The 17,759-nt window shown below is 44.1% G+C and overlaps 1 pseudogene; it reads right to left on the bottom strand.

Moving 5' to 3' along the window:
• Positions 1–468: 468 nt before the first annotated feature.
• On the bottom strand, positions 469–17,019 carry LOC132144886 (E3 ubiquitin-protein ligase TRIM65-like; annotated as a pseudogene).
• Positions 17,020–17,759: the final 740 nt, after the last annotated feature.

A 17,759-nucleotide genomic window follows, 5' to 3' on the forward strand; every position in this document is an offset into this window, starting at 1 on the left:
TATGTCTCTGAGACTCTTTTTTTGGAGAAGCTATGTGGTTGTGATGGAAAACGTCTTCTTTGTGTGTTCAGCAGAAGAAAGAATGTCATCCAGGTTTGTAACAGCACAATGTTGAGAAAATGATGACAGAATTTTCCTTTTTGGGTAACAAAGCAGGATCAGATGCTTCAGATGATTTTCTTTCACATGGTTTAAAACTCTCATTATTGTTGTTTACTCTTTAATAATCCAAAACAGATTATTGGATTTCATTCTTTGGAAAACTGTGATCTGTGGAATGAGTCTTGCAAGTCTGTGCATCAGTCTTTTTGGCATACTTTTAAATAGTATGTTAAATGATTCATGAGGTTGTTTGTTGTACATATCATGATAGTTTAGAAATGAAGTGATGCTAAAAAGATCATGTTCTGTAATCATAATCTGTGTGAACAAAAGTTATTGGTGTTTTACTGCCTCATGTCGCTGCACTTATCCTGAAAGAACAAGAAAAACACAAAGAACTTTTATTCACATAAATTGTGATTACAAGGGAGATTTTCAGTGAATAATCATTGCATTACTGCAGTTTCCAGGTATTAATTTAATCTGAAGTGAATGCGTGTCTAGGTAAATTTTTGCAGTTTTGTAGTTTAGGTACATTCTCCCGGACGAAGGAAAAGTGTCCAGGAACATGATTTACAGAGGATAGAATCCATTGTTATTAGCACTTATTTACACTAAGTGAAAAAAAGCAATGAATTCTATTTACCCTTCACTAGTGAAAATAACTGTATTTTCTTAGCAAATTTGCTATTAACACTAAGTGAAAATAGCGGTAGATTCTGCTATTTATACTTATTGCAAATAGTAGCAAATATCTGCACCTCAATATTGTAGTACATTATAAAGCATGCAGTAACAACATATTGAGTGTAAATTATAATTTTTATTAGAATTATTAAATGGATGCTGCCTTATTGGGTTAATAAAGCCCTCCCTACCCGATGTTTTATTTTAAACCTTTTGATTATTTCCTTGTTTCCTCATTTCAGTTTCCCAATCGATCCATCTAAATCAATGTTCAGCAATTCAGAAATGAGAAATTTATCATCATGCTTTCATCAATTTATTTTATTAAAATATTATAATATAACTCACTGTATATGAAAACCAAACCAATACAAACAAAAATACAAAAACAAAACCAATCATTAAATCTCCATAAATGTTCACAATTTATTTGAATATATAATATTACCCAACTGTATAAATGAAATTGAAAATAAAATACAAATAAAAATACAAATCATTAAATATCCAGATGTTCAGCTATAGTATTTACTGAATTTAAAAATGAGAAATTCATGATGGAGCTTCCATCAATTTATTTTACTGCAGTATATGTAGTATATGTGGCTGTGGTTCCCAAGATGGGGATGCATCATAATGCAGTGGCTTCTCTTTGTCCTGACAGGATGGTCTTTTCGCGTTTTTTGTCTTGTGAGTCGCAGTGTTTTTGTACTTCGTCATCATGTCTACCTATCTTTAAGCGCGCATACAGTCGTGAGTTTCTGCTGGACCACATTTTTACAGTTAAACTCTGCACACGTGGAAGAGCTGTGGGATCTCGGTATGCTCCAGGGGGCCTACACCATCACCGACCCCCACTATCGCATTTCGCCTACAGTAGTTGCACCCCAAGCGGCGTGAGAGGAAGCGGGGCAAGCGTGGAAGTATCCGGGCTAGGCTAACGGCTAACCCACATAAGCCATCTATCCCCACCATCGTACTGGCTAACGTTTGCTCTTTGGACAATAAACTGGACTACATCCAATTACTACGTTCTATTCTGTAAGAGACTGTTGTGTTTTTGTGTTCACGGAAACCTGGCTCAGCAACAGCGTTCCAGACTGTGCTATTTAGCTCGACCGGCTGACGTGCTATTGAGCGGACAGAGCTCTTGTCGCGGGTTTTTCCTCATGGCGGCGGGCTTTGTGTTTACATCAATGACACGTGGTGCCGCAATGCTGTTGTGATCTGCAAACACTGCTCACCCCTGGTGAAGTTTATGATTATTAAGTGCCGGCCGTTCTTTCTGCCAATGGAATATACTGCCGTACTGCTTGTTTCGGATAACATTCCCCCGAACATCATCTGCAACAGGAACGATGCACTAAATGAACTAAATGACTGGTCGCACTGGTCGACTGGTCACTAAATCAGTGAGCAGCAGACAGCACACCCTGATGCTTTTCTCATCATAGATGGGGATTTCAACCATGCTGACTTAAAGGGTGTGTTTCCAAAAATACACCAATACATTAACTTTCCAATACAAGGTAATAAGATTTTAGACTTTGTTTAAACATCACAGAGAGGAGCTTGCAAACCCTCCCCCTCCCTCACCTCGTTTATTAAAGTCGCCAAACCAGTTCAAAAACAGATTTTGTGTGGTTGGAAGGATCGTCAGGGACTCTTCAAGACTGCTTTGGGACAACTGACTGGAATATGTTTAAGCAGGCTGCCACATACAATAACACCACTGACCTCCAGGAGTACTCAGAGACTGTCACTGCCTACATCAAGAAGTGTATTGATGATGTAACAGTCACAAAAACCATCACTGTCCAGGCCAACCAGAAGCCGTGGATGACAGGTGAGGTCTACAGACTCCTAAAGACACGGAACTGCCTTCAGAGCTGGAGATGAGGTGGGCCTGAGAACAGCCAGGGCCAACCTATCCCGCGGCATCAGAGAGGCTAAGAGACAGCACTCCATGAGTTTAGTCCATCAATTCAGCAGCAGCAGAGACACCGGAAACCTGTGGCAGGGGATATAGTTCATTATGGACTACAAGCCCCCACCACGGCCTGTGACAGCAATATGTCTCTGCTGAACGAGCTGAACACCTTCTTCGCTCGCTTTGAGCAACAAAATAACAGGTGATGACGCTGACCCCAAACAGCGTGAGGAGATCCTTGAGCAGGATCAATGCATGCAAAGCTTCGGGTCCTGACAACATCCCTGGGTGTGTACTGAGAGACTGTGCAGCAGAACTCACAAATATCTTCACAGACATTTTCAACATCTCACTTGGTCAGGCTGTTGTTCCCACAAGTTTCAAAACTACCACCATCATTCCAGTCCTGAAGAAGCCATCAGGAGTGCAACGCATCCTGCCGGAATACTCTGCAACGCATAGTGAGAGCAGCTGAGAAGATCATTGGTGTCTCTCTCCTGTTACGACCCTTGGCTCAAGGGAAGCAACAAAACAATGGACACACGAAAACCAAATTATAGGCTCAAAGTAATATTTATTTTATTACAAAATAAGACAACACTAAATAATAGAATGAAAACAATTAAAGAAAATAACAGTATTTCTGTATTCATCAGTAAGGTCAGTGTGTAAAGCAAGATGCAGGTGTGAAGTGTAATGTAGTGTTGAAGTGAAAATGAAAAGAGTAACAAAATACAACACAACCAAAGAGTCCAAAACCAAAGCGTCAAAACCAAAGACTGACTCTCCCCGGTCAATTGGTGATCTCTTAAACAGCATCCAAGGCACGAACACAGGTGTTTCCAGTAGACTGGCAATTTAGGTGATTAATGGGCTCAGGTGCCAACTGCAATTCACAGAATCAACAGCAGGTGTCGTCACACTCCCCTCCTTCCAGGACATTTATGGAACCCATCTCACTCGCAAAGCCCTCTGCATTGCAGGTGATCCCACCCACCCGTCACACAGCTTCTTCAGTCTGCTGCCAACAGGGAGGAGAATGTGGAGTCTCCAGGCCAGAACCAGCAGATTGAAGGACAGCTTCATTCATCAGGCTGTCAGGAAGCTGAACTCCCTCCCGACCTTGCCCCCCCCTTCCCTCTTCTGCCCCAGGCACCACAGAACTGTGAACCCCCCCACCAGATCCCACATCCCCAGGTCCTTCCTTTGTAGGTACTGTACATGTGGAACAAATGACAATAAAGCAGACTTGACTTGACTTGACTTGATATAATATAACTCATTGTATGTGAAAAAAATCATTAAATCTAAAATTCATGCAGATATTCAGTTGTAGTATATTGAATTCAAAAATGAGAAACTTAATTTGTAATGGAAAAACATAATTTATCAAGGAGCTTGCACTTATATGTTTATATCCGCAGAATGTCTGGATCATTTATTTAGTAATTTCACTGACGTACGTGATATAAAGTTGGCCATTAAAATCAATGGAAAGCCAATTCTAATTCCCGGATAGAGAGGCTGAGTGAATGGGGTCTGGACTCTGTGGAGGAGGGTTATTGTGTCAGAGATGCTGTAGAAGGACAGAATTCCTGTGCTTTGATCCACATACACTCCTATTCTACAGCTATCAGGCTTTGTAAGGAGTTTAGTCTGTTTGTTATTGTGACAGAATAGGTAACGGGAGTGATTGCAGTCCAAGCTCCAGGATTCAGCGTTATATCCAAATTTACACTCATCACCCTGTCCCTTCCTTCTGATGCTCTTGTATGACACTGACACACCCACATCATGAGTCCCATCCCACTGCACCTCCCAGTAACAGTGTCCACATATACTTTCAGCACACAACACCTGCCACCAGTAATCAAATCTGTCTGGATGATCAGGATAGCGCTGATCTACGTTAGTGTTGACAATCACTCTGTTCTTCTTAGAGAGCTGGAGGAATACAGGCACTGTGTTTAGATCCACATTGAAATGACAGAAATCTGATGGAGACAAAATACATTATATTACTTTTAACTGTTAGTTTGATGACTGTTGATTTTCACAGGGAGATGTATTTATACAATTAAAATAAAATTAACAAAGTCTGTTTGCATTTAACAAATATAAATGAAGTCACTACAGAAGAGAATGAATCAAAGCTGTAACTCGTTAAAGGAATGATTCTGGGAGCTCTAGGTCCAAGGGGCCCACAACAAAATTAAAAGGGACAGATCAATATATGGAGTCTGCCATTGTTTTTCATATCCGCGGTTATGAAGCAACCCCACTACCAATAACGTGATATTTAGCCCCTAAAATGCGAATTTTACCAAGGCAACCCTTCCAAAAAATGTACATTTTAACCCCGGGAAGCAATTTTTATTGGAGAACCTCCTGGAAACGCGATTGGGCTAGTTTTGGACTAGTTTTGAGAAGCAACTGGGAAGAATTTGTTGTGAAAACCTGGCAACCCTGATCTGAACGCACGTGCTTGAGATATACTTCTAATTACAGAAATGTCTTTACTGATGAGATGTGCATGAAAATTGCATTCGATTTTTTGCACAGCCCTAAATCTTCATCCCGGCTCTTCCGTGTTCCACACCCTCAGATAGGATATAAGGAGGGTCTCTGATCGCGTGGTGACAGGCAGATCATCGCCAAGGTCATTCATCCTTCTTCTTTGCCAGTGGGGGCAGGATTGACTACAGAGGCTTGAATGAGATCACGGTAAAGAATACTTATCCTTTGCTGTTGATGTCTTCAGCTTTCGAGCAGTTGCAAGGAGCATCCATCTTGACTAAATTGGATCTGCGCAATGTTTATCATTTGGTTCGCATAAGGGAGGGGGATGAGTGGAAGACCTGTGTTTAATACTCCCAGGGGGCATTTTGAGTATCTGGTTATGCCGTTTGGGCTACCCAATTCCCCCACGGTTTTCCAAGCACTCGTTAACGACGTACTGAGAGACATGGTCGATCAGTTCATATACGTCTACCTGGATGACATATTGATTTTTTTCTTCTTCTCTCCAAGAACATGTTCAGCACGTCAGATGAGTGCTTCAGAGGCTGTTAGAGAATGGGCTTTTTGTCAAGGTGGAGAAATGCGCATTTCATGCACAGTCAGTTCCGTTTTTGGGTTACATCATCTCGTCCAAGGGAATGCACATGAATGATCCCAGGGGACATTTTGAGTATCTGGTTATGCCGGTGTTTCTTTCACAATTTTAGCCAACTAGCCGCTCCTCTGACTGCCTTGACCTCCACCAAGTTGGCATTCAGGTGGTCTAGTGCAGCCGAGGCCACATTTTCCAACCTCAAGAGCTGTTTCGTTTTGGCTACTATTCTCATTGCCCCAGATTCCATACGACAATTCGTGGTGGAGGTCAACGCATCAGAGGTGGGGGTAGGTGCGGTTCTATCTCAGTGCGCTGCTTCGGATGATAAGGTTCATCCCTGCACGTTTTTTTCTCAATGATTATCCCCTGCTGAGTGGAATTATGACATTGGTAACAAAGAGTTGCTGGCTGTTAAGTTAACATTGGAAGAATGGTGTCACTAGTTAGAGGGTTCGGGGGTTCCCTTTATCTTCTGGACTGATCATAAGAATCTTGAATACATCAGATGCACTAAACGTTTAAACTCCAGGCAGGCTCGCTGGGCCTTTTTGGTTGTTTCAATTTTTTGATCAGTCCAAACACCCATTCTCTCCCGAGTGCATTATACCTGAGAGACTTATTGTCACGGTTCATGAATGCACCGTCTCCTGCTGTGTTCATGTTACATCATGTTGATTGTTTTATGTGGGTGTTACCGCTGATCCAACAGCCTACTTAATGCCCTGTCTTTCGTCTCTTGTTTGTCAGATCGTTGTTTGAGGTCCTCGGTGTTCATGTCTGTTCGTCCTTCAGCGTTCCTGCTCATGCTCTGTTTCCTGTTCGGCCGCTTCTGGATTACCGCCACCATTCACGGATCTATCACCACCATCACCAACGCACTCAAATCACCCACTCACCTGTCTGTGCTGCCGTCGAGGTCCCTGCGTCACTCTCCAGCATCCATTCATCACAACCTCCATTCAATAAACATCATTTACTTGCATTGGCCTCCTGTCCTCCATTACAAGCGTGACAGAACGATCTGACTAACAATGGAGGCAGCGAGTAATCAACCATCCGCCCTTGAAGATTTTCTCAGCGCCAGTGTTCGGAGGATGGACTCACAGGAGAGGAATCTTAACGACACTGGTCACGCGGTTCAGGCTTTGGTGATGCAGGTGTCCGAGCTCACCCAACAGTTCCAGCTACTACGAGCTCCCACTGCGCCACTCACACCGCCTGTTCATACAGCACCATCAGAGACCCCCTCCCAGCCGGAACCACGTCTCCCTATTCCGGAGTCTTACTCGGGTGAGCCCAACTTTTGTAGAGCTTTCTTAACCCGCTGTGACATGCACTTTTCCCTCCAACCCAGAACCTTCGCCAATGAGAGGGCCAAGATTGCCTTCGTGTTAACTCTGCTCTCTGGGAGGGCGGCAATATGGGGAACAGCGGTGTGGGAGAACCAGGACCCATGCTGCGCCTCGTTTCAGTCACTCTCCGCCGAGATGAGATGGGTCTTTGATCGGGCCGTCGCCAGGAGGGAGGCGGCTAGGAGGCTTGCTGAGCTACGTTCAGCATGAGAGATCCGTCTCGGACTATTCCATCGAGTTCCGAACCCTGGCGGTGGAGTGTCATTGGAACGAGGAGGCGCAGTGGGTCATGTTCCTGCATGGGCTGGCTGACCGCGTCCAGAAGGAGATCTACGCCCTGGATCTTCCTACTTCTCCGAATGGGCTCATAGAACTGGCTTTGCGGGTCGACGCACGTCTGACGCGGATGGAGAGGCGGAGCTTACCCAGTTCCACATCCAGAGACCGACTGACATGCGGTTCAGCGGCGGGGACGCGGCCAGCCCCTCCTACGATCACAAGCCCATGCAGGTAGGGCGAGCTCGGCTTTCCCGGGAGGAGAAGGAGAGGCGGAGGTCCCTTGGCCTGTGCCTCTACTGCGGGGGAACCGGACATCACGCTTACACCTGTCTGGTAAAAGGCCAAGCCCGGTAGTACATATGAGGCTACTATCGGGTGGGATCTCCGCCGAGAAGACCTAATCATCATCTATGCTCCTTCCGGTAAGACTAAGATGGTCAGCACAGACCCACGACTGTCAAGCACTACTAGACTCAGGGGCAGAAGGTAATTTCATGGACAGCACACTGGCACACAGACTACACATTCCCCTGAGAGCCCTTCTGCACCACATCAAGGTTCACTCCCTCAATGGACAGAAACTCCTGGTCATATCTCACGTCACTGAAGACATCACCCTCATCACATCAGGCAATCACTCTGAAACCATTTCCTTCCACATACTTGACTCTCCTCTGGCACCCATAGTCCTCGGTCACCCTTGGCTCCTCCTCCACAACCCCAAAATAGACGGGTCCTCAAACTCCATTCTAACCTGGTGTAAAAGATGTCATGAGTCTTGTTTAGTGTCTGCCTGTTCGTCTGTGTCTATGTCTGTGTTACAGGAGGAGACGGTGGATTTGTCTAACGTGCCCGCGGAGTACCTCCACCTGAAGGAAGTGTTCAGTAAGTCTCGTGCTGCTTCTCTTCCTCCGCATCGTCCCTACGACTGTGCCATAGAATTACTGTCAGGTAAGTCTCCGCCTAAAGGCAAATTATATTCACTTTCTGTTCCGAAAAGGGAGGCTATGGAGAAATATATTTCTGATTCTCTAGCTTCGAAGTTCATCCGCCCTTCCTCTTCTCCAGTGGGGGCGGGGTTCTTTTTTGTGGGAAAGAAGGACGGATCACTGCGACCTTGTATTGATTACCAGGGACTGAACAACATCACGGTAAAGAATACTTATCCTTTGCCGTTGATGTCTTCAGCCTTCGAGAGGTTACAGGGAGCGTTGATTTTCACAAAACTGGACTTACGCAATGCTTACCATTTGGTCCGTATCAGGGAGGGGGATGAATGGACGACCGCCTTTAATACCCCCAGAGGGCACTTTGAATACTTGGTTATGCCCTTCGGGCTTTCCAACTCCCCAGCGGTCTTCCAGGCACTCGTCAACGACGTGCTGCGAGATATGATTGATCAGTTCATATATGTCTACCTGGACGACATATTGATTTTTTCTTCTTCTCTCCAGGAACATGTGCAGCACGTTCGACGAGTGCTTCAGAGGTTGCTAGAGAATGGGCTTTTTATGAAGGCAGAGAAATGCGAGTTTCATGCACAGTCGATTCCATTTCTGGGGTATATCGTGTCGACTGAGGGAATACACATGGATCCCGAGAAGGTTAAGGCTGTGGTAGAGTGGCCAAGTCCAAATCCCCTTAAGGCCCTACAGAGGTTTTTGGGGTTCGCCAATTTCTACCGGCGTTTAATTCGCAACTTCAGCCAACTAGCCGCACCTCTGACCGCCTTGACCTCTGCCAAAACTATGTTCAGGTGGTCAGACACAGCTGAGGCTGTATTTGCCAAACTGAAGAGCTGCTTTGTTTCAGCCCCTATCTTGATCACCCCTGACCCAGCACGTCAGTTTGTGGTGGAGGTCGATGCGTCGGAGGTGGGGGTAGGAGCGGTGTTATCGCAACGTTCTCCCTCAGACGGCAAGGTCCACCCATGCGCGTATTTTTCTTATCGTTTATCTCCTGCCGAACGAAATTATGATATTGGTAACCGAGAATTGTTGGCAGTGAAGATGGCATTAGAGGAATGGCGCCACTGGTTAGAAGGATCGGGGGTTCCTTTTATTGTATGGACAGACCACAAGAATTTAGAATACATTAGCTCTGCCAAAAGGTTGAACTCCAGGCAGGCTCGGTGGGTACTTTTTTTTGGACGTTTTGATTTTACTATCTCGTACCGCCCGGGTTCCAAAAATATTAAACCCGACTCTTTGTCACGTATTTTTGCCCGTTCCGAACGCCCGTCAACAACCGAGTGTATTTTTCCTGAGACATTAGTGGTCTCCACCTAAATATGTGAGCGGTGTGGAGTGGGAGCGGAGTTGCGTGATTTTGCCAGGTGCGAGGAGCTGATTTTTTAAATGTCGGAGCGTTGTGATTTTCTCTCGCTCCGAAACACTCCACTATCGCTCAATTACCAATGACGAGCCAGGAGTCCCAGGACCAAACCACTGTCAGGAGACGGAGGGGGACTCAAAATGTTTCTAATCATATTTTGCATTTGTTTGCATTTGTATTGTTTTATTAGTACTTTCACAAACATTTATATAAAGTATATATCATGTAATTAATTTATTACATGATTTTAATTATATTTTTACTGACCCCCTCGCGATTTCCACCTGTGCATCTCCATTATATGATGGACAATTTTATAAGTTGGTAATAAGCAGTAAGCACAGGTAAAGAGAGGCAGAAAAATGGAGTTTCTGAAATATTACCGTGAAGAAGGGGAAAAAACATAAATGTATTATAAAAGGTAGTGATGACAAAGGAGAACGCGAGTGCGGGGAGGTGATTGCAACGTCAAAAGATTCATTGTGGAATCTTAAAAGGCATGTGTCAAGGAAACACGATAAAGTTTTTCGCTCACACGTGGAAAAAAAATCTAAAGGTCGGTATTATTCAGCTTGAACAACCTAAACCACCAATGCAGAATTAATACATGTTTAAATATTGTATTGGCATTTAGGCTACTTATTATTTATTATTTACAATTTTAGCGCCATATTTATGTTCAATTTACATTTTTTTGCAGAGAAAAAATCACAGGAAACATGTAAAGAGACACAGAGCAGTAAATTTAAAGGCTTCTTTCAACAAAGAACGACAAAAATAAATATTTCATAGGAGAGGAAGAGTGAACTAGACCAGGCTTTCTTTAAAATGATTTACATGGACTATGAGCCACTCACCAAAGGAGAAAGAAAAGGGATGCGCTATTTTGCGAACATTGCACAGCCTGGCTACACCCCACCTTGCTATAGCACGGTCCGTGACACACTCATGCCACATGCTTTATTAGAGTTGGAGAATAAATTGCGCATTCTGCTACAGAACTGCAATGGACTCTCAGTGGCCCTTGATATTTGGACGAGCCGACGAGGTCACAGTTTTCTGGGTATCGTGGGAAGTTTTGTAGATTAAAACTTTCAAGGCCACACTATTCTGCTGGGTTGTGAACACATTAAGGGATGTTCTTCTCTTATTACTGCTTATTCGTTTTACACTACATGCATCTTCTGATCAGAGACTGGTGTTATTAAAAAAAAAAATTAAAATACCGTGGAGCGAAAACGGAGCGAGACGTATAAGGAAGGAGTGGGGGAGGGAGCGAGGAGCGGAAAATTGTACACCCAGAGCGGAGCTTGAGCAGAGTAATTATGAAATACTTTGAGCGTGGAGCGCAAATTCTTCCCGCTCAGCTCCGCTCACATACTCTGGTCTCCACACTCACATGGGAGATCGAATCGAAGGTCAAGGCGGCCTTAGAAGGGGTAACGCCTCCGCCCGGGTGCCCACCGAATCGCTTATTTGTGCCGGAGGGATTACGGTCCAACGTTATCCAGTGGGGACATTGCTCTAATGTGGCTTGCCATCCAGGAGTTAACCATACTAAATTTTTGGTCAAGCAACGATTCTGGTGGCCACTTATGGCTCGCGACATTCACAGTTTTGTTTTGGCTTGCTCGGTTTGTGCCACTGGTAAGACTTCCAATCGGCCCCCTGATGGGTTACTTCAACCACTGCCGGTCCCTTCGAGACCCTGGTCCCACATCGCTCTAGATTTTATTACCGCCCTCCCGCCCTCCCAGGGCAACACAGTAGTTTTGACCGTGGTGGACCGGTTCTCGAAGGCGGCCCACTTTATTCCCTTGCCCAAATTACCCTCAGCCAAGGAGACAACGTTGACCGTTGTAGATCATGTCTTTCGTTTACATGGCCTCCCAATAGACGTGTTTTCCGACAGGGGACCCCAATTTGTGTCCAAATTTTGGCGAGAATTCTGTAGGTTACTGGGAGCAACTGTAAGTCTGTCCTCAGGGTTTCATCCCCAGAGCAATGGTCAAACCAAGAGAGCCAACCAAGATTTGGAAAGGGTGTTGCGATGTTTGGTCTCCAAGAATCCTTCCTCCTGGAGCCAACAATTGTCTATGGTGGAGTACGCCCACAATACCTTACCAATATCAGCTATCTCCTTTTGAGTGTAGTGTAGGTTACCAGCCACCTATTTTTCCCAGTCTGGAATCCGAAGTCGCGGTCCCCTCCATTCACGCCTTCGTCCAGAGGTGTCACCGCACTTGGACTAGAGCCCGCGAGACTCTACTCCAAGTGGGGGCGCGCACTAAGGCCAAAGCCGATCGCCACCAGTCTAGGCCTCCCGTATACATCGTGGGTCAAAAAGTGTGGCTTTCTACTAAGAATATTCCTCTCCGTTCCGTATCTAATAAATTGGCTCCCAAATTTATTGGCCCGTTTACTGTCACCAAGATCATTAGCCCGGTGGCAGTCCGCCTTAAACTCCCTCCTGCGTACAGGAGAATTCATCCCGCCTTCCATGTGTCTAAAATAAAGCCCGTATTTCATTCTCCCATTAATCCGCCTACCCCGGTTCCCCCCCTGCCGCGACTCGTAGATGGGGAGACCACTTATTCGGTCAATCGCATTCTGGACTCTAGACGGAGGGGACGCGGATTTCAGTACTTGGTGGACTGGGAGGGTTACGGTCCGGAGGAGAGAAGTTGGGTGCCTGCTAGGGACATCCTGGATCACTCCCTTATTGATGATTACAATCGACAGGTAAGAGATTCATGTGATCATCTGATCAGCGACAGCTGCAGCTCATTCCAACAGCCTACTTAATGCCCTGTCTTTCGGCTCTTGTTTGTCAGATCGTTGTTTGAGGTCCTCGGTGTTCATGTCTGTTCATCCTTCAGCGTTCCTGCTCATGCTCTGTTTCCTGTTCGGCCGCTTCTGGATTACCGCCACCATTCACGGATCTATCACCACCATCACCTCTACCAACGCACTCAAATCACCCACTCACCTGTCTGTGCTGCCGTCGAGGTCCCTGCATCACTCTCCAGCATTCATTAATCACAACCTCCATTCAATAAACATCATTTACTTGCATTTGCCTCCTGTCCTCTATTACAAGCGTGACACTTATTGTCTCTATGCTCATTTGAGAGATCGAATCGAAGGTTCCCACAACCTTAGAAGGGCAAACGCCTCCACCTGGGTGTCCAGTGAGTCGGTTATTTGTGCCGGAGAGGTTACGGTCAGACGTTATTCAATGGGGGTCATTGTTTCAATGTGGCTTGTCACCCAGGAATTGGTTTTACTAGTTTCTTGGTTAAGCAATGATTCTGGTGGCGTTCCATGGCTCGTGACATCCGGGATTATGTTTTGGCCTGTTCAGTCTGTGCTTGGGCTAAGACTTCCAATCGTCCACCAGAAGGGTTGCTCCAACCGCTGTCTGTTCCTTCAAGACCCTGGTCCCACATCGCACTCGATTTCGTTTCTGCCCTCCCGGGGCAATACGATTGTTTTGATCGATGTGGACTGGTTCTCAAAGGTGGCTCATTTTATTCCCTTGCCTAAATTACCCTCAGCCAAGGAGACAGTGGTTACTGTGGTAGAGTTTTGTTGTTTACTGGGGGCGAGTGTGAGTTTGTCTTCTGGGTTTCACCCTCAGACAAACGGTCAGACTGAGCAGGCCAACAACGATCTGGAAAGGGTGTTACGATGTTTGGTCACACAAAATCCCACTTCCTGGAGCCAGCAACTCTCATGAGTTGAGTATGCACATAGCTCGTTACCAGTGGCGTCCACGGGCCTCTCGCCTTTTGAGAGTAGCTTTGGTTACTAGCCACCAATTTTACTCTGCTCACGCCTTGGTCCAGTGGTGTCGTCGCACCTGGAGAAGGGCCCATGAGACTCTTCTCTGGGTGGGAGTGCGCACCAAGGCTAAGGCTGATCGCCACCAGTCGAAGCCTCCCGTTTATGTCATTGGTCAAAAAGTGTGGCTTTCTACCGAGAACATTCCGCTCCGTTCCGTATGTAACAAACTAGCTCCCAAATTTATTGGCCTGTTTCCTGTCACTAAGATTCTTAGTCCAGTGGCAGTCTGCCTCAAACCTTCTCCAGCATACTGGAGAATTCATTCAATGTTCCATGTCTCTAGTAAAGCCCATATTTCATTATCCACTTAATCCGCTGGTTCCAGTTCCTCCACCGCTGCATCTCGTAGATGGGGAACCTACTCATTTGGTAAATCGCATTCTGGACTCGACTCAAGGAGCTGGATTCAAGGCGGAGGGGACGTGGGTTTCAGTATTTGGTGGACTGGGAGGGTTTACGGTCCGCGGGAGAGAAGTTGGGTAACTGCCAGTATTGGATCATTTCTTTATTGATGATTACAATCTACAGGTAAGATCGATGGAGAGTGCCAGGAGGCACTCTAAGGAGGAGGGGTACTCTCATGGTTCAAGGGATCACAATCTGCCTTGTTTTTTGTGTGTCTGTGCATTAGCGTGGCAAGTGGGTGTGGCTGATTGTTCATCTCGAGCGATCAGCTTCAGCTGTGGCTCATTTGCCATACTATATAATGTGCGTTACCCTGTCTTGTGTTGTCAGATCCTTGATGTTTGTCCTCTCACTCTCGGTCCTCCTATTCCTCCGGTGCTGGGTCTCTTTTTCTTCTCTCCGTGAGGATTCATCATGTTGGCTGCCCATTTTCATTGCTGCGCTACCGAGACCATCGAGCCCTAAAGAGCCCCCAGCTGTATTGTACATTTCATCATTGTTTTCGTCTTGTCCAATAAACTGTTTGTTTCGCATCTGCTCTTGAATCCTGTCTAGTTACTCATGACAGTTAAATATCTACTATCAGGTGTACAGTATGTAATGACTGTATTACAAAAATTGCTTGAAAATAGCCTTTGGCTAAATTTGGTACATTTACAGAAATGTTTTATTAATGTACAATGTACAATGCCATAAAATAAACTATGAATATTTAGCCCTTAATAGGCTAATAAACCAATTTTAAACCTCAGAAGTTTGTGTAAACTAACAAACATGATCAAACAGAAAATTATATGAAAGTTAGCATTTCATATACAGTTTAGAAACACATATAAAATGAAAAATAGATTGATATGTGAAAAAGGGTAATTAGAAGTTTGCACTTTATTTTACAGTATGTGGACTTACCTGTACTTGTATTTACTCAAGAAAGTACTGATATTATAAGGTAACTACATGAGTTGGTTAGGTTTAGGGGTGGTTCAAGATTAGTACTTACACAGTTATTGCAATTACCAAAAAGTACTAACAAGTACAAAGTATGAACAGGAGTGTAAAATAAAGTCCCATGACTCATATACATGATGGTTTTATGCATGAAGGTATACAACTTGGCTATGGGTTAAATGCAAAAGAGCAAAAAAAACATTTATATTATATAGTGTGCACCTTAAAAAATGTAATCTCTTGCTTTGTGTGTTTCTCTGTGTTCATGTTTTCCTTGCAACTTACACTTCAGGAGCTCTTTTCTGCTCTCAAATTCAGATTTGGCAACAGTTGGAATCCATCTCCCTGGAAATAAACAGATCTCTTAAGTCTAAAATAATTTAATCCACTGTACATCAGTTCCATATTTATTTCAATGCATATATTTCCTTTTTATACTGTATTTCACTGTAAAAATAATAACAAATAAATAATAACAAATAATAAATAATAATAACAAATAGGTTTCCAGTACTTCTCCAGTCTCAATTACCTTTTCCAGACATCTTTTCAATCTCCTTTCTGCAGAAATTATCCAGTTTTTGTCTCAGTTGAGAGACAGATTGTCTTACATCATCATAGGAACTGACAGTGATGCTGAAAATGTCTAAAGAGTCAGGAGGATCTTACAGAATAGGGAATCCCTACACAGAGACAATGACAAACAACAGTAAAAGAATGATAAAGATACAGAACCATGACACAGAAAATCAACACTGTTCAGTAAAGTCAGTTAACCCTCTCTGTACCCAGAGGAATCGGGAGTCATCATCTGTGTGTGAATGCTGCTCCAGCTCAGTGTTTTTCCTCTTTAGTTCATCAATCTCCTTCTCCAGTCGCTCCATTAGACCTTCAGCTCGACTCACTACAGTCTTTTCTCGGTCTCTGATCATCTGTGTGATGTCAGAGTGTCTTTTCTCTATGGATTGGATGAGTTCAGTAAAAATCATCTCACTGTCGTCCACTGCTCTCTGTGCAGAGCGCTGTAGGACACACAATACAATCAGCTCTTACTGCTGCTCACACAGTCTGCTGTGCTTCAGTGAGACTGAAAATCACCCTCAATAACCAACAAGAAGAGTATGAAACCAGCACTACTGCTTCCTCTTCAAAACTCACATTCTGAGACTCCACAGCCTCTTTCAACTCCCAAAGCTTCATCTCCCTCTCATGGATTTGCTGCTTAAATTTTCCCTGTGTCTCATCCAATTGTTTCTGTTTGACAAAACAAAGTAAATTACATAAATATATAATTAGTGAAACTAAAGGTAAAAAAAAAAGGATTTTCAGTGAATTGAGTCTTTGTGTTTTCATGTCGGAAAACTGGATGGATTGCATTATTAACCACACTATGATGAACCACACCAAAACGAACTATAAACACTAGTACTCAGGACAGTTTCTAATTATGTCTGTGTATAGCTGATTTATTTATTTTTATATAAGTTTACCCCAGTTTACTTCTAAGTCATTTTCATTTGTAAAACTTGTGCATTTGCAAACATGTCTGTACCTGTTTTTCAGTTCTCACTGCTGCAGCTGATACAGTCTCATGATGTATGTGTTTTTCCACCACACAGAAAACACAAATACATTGCTGGTCAGTGCGACAGTAAATCTCTAGCGGTTTACCATGTTGATGACACATCATCTTCTGAGGTTGTCCAGTGGCGTTTAACCAAGTTAATATTAACTTTTAATAGTTTCTCATGTAGGTCAGCAGGAACAGCAGTTTGAATTATCATCTTTGGTTGCTCCACCACTTCAGCCAGCATAGTGTTTTTATTTAAAGCAGGTCTTGGTCTGAAGGTCTGTCTGCATTCAGGGCAGCTGTAGACTCTCTTATGATCCTCTTGGTTCAAGTGGTCCGTAATGCAGCTCATACAGTAACTGTGTCCACAGGGAATGGTCACTAGATCTTTCAGTAGATCCAGACACAATGGACAGCTAAACTGGTCCTGAGAAAATCCGGCTTCAGCCATTTCAGTGCATACAATTTCAGATAGACACAAAGCAAGCTGAACAGCACTAATGTTTTCCTTTTCCTGAACTGGAGTGTTTGAATGTATTCCTGGTTCTGTGTTTAAGAAATTTTTGCAAAAGAGGTGTGTCAATAAACTTGTTTTTCTTGTATGATATTTCGTAATCCAACCATCCAATAATACAAACTAAAGTATAACTGTTATGTCTCCAAGGGTGATTCAGAATGCAACACACTCTGCGTATGAAGGAAAATGTGATGTGTTTAAGCGATCATACAAAGTTTAAGCTAAAGTCTGAGCCTTTTGATAGCTTCATGTGCCATATTCATGCTGGCTGGATATTAGCGTGGTGTCCATGGTGGCTGAAGTCTATGATGTGGTGTCCCATATGGCTGCAGACTCTGGTTGCCATGATGGGCGAGGCTCTGGACTTGGGACCACTGGAAACAGAAGCACTTATTTCATTCTATCTTCAAGCATTATTTTCTCTACTTTGAGCAAAAAGCTTAAATGAACCCGTTTGTTCTCAGTTGCCTGGGGGAAAGATTCATTGGTCACTGGAAAAATATTGACTTTGTGAGTTCCAGTGATTTATTTCTTAGTTTTCTGATAACTTCTCTTTGTTGGTGAAATTATGAGGTTGTGTGATGTTGTTCCTGAGAGGCGTGTAAAGGGTGAGTTTTAGTGAAGCACAGCGGAGCTTCAGGCCTTACTGTAGAAACCCTGCACTATTTTGGCCT

The sequence above is a fragment of the Carassius carassius genome, chromosome 8 (genome assembly GCF_963082965.1).
Source record: "Carassius carassius chromosome 8, fCarCar2.1, whole genome shotgun sequence".
NCBI classification, from domain to species: domain Eukaryota; kingdom Metazoa; phylum Chordata; class Actinopteri; order Cypriniformes; family Cyprinidae; genus Carassius; species Carassius carassius.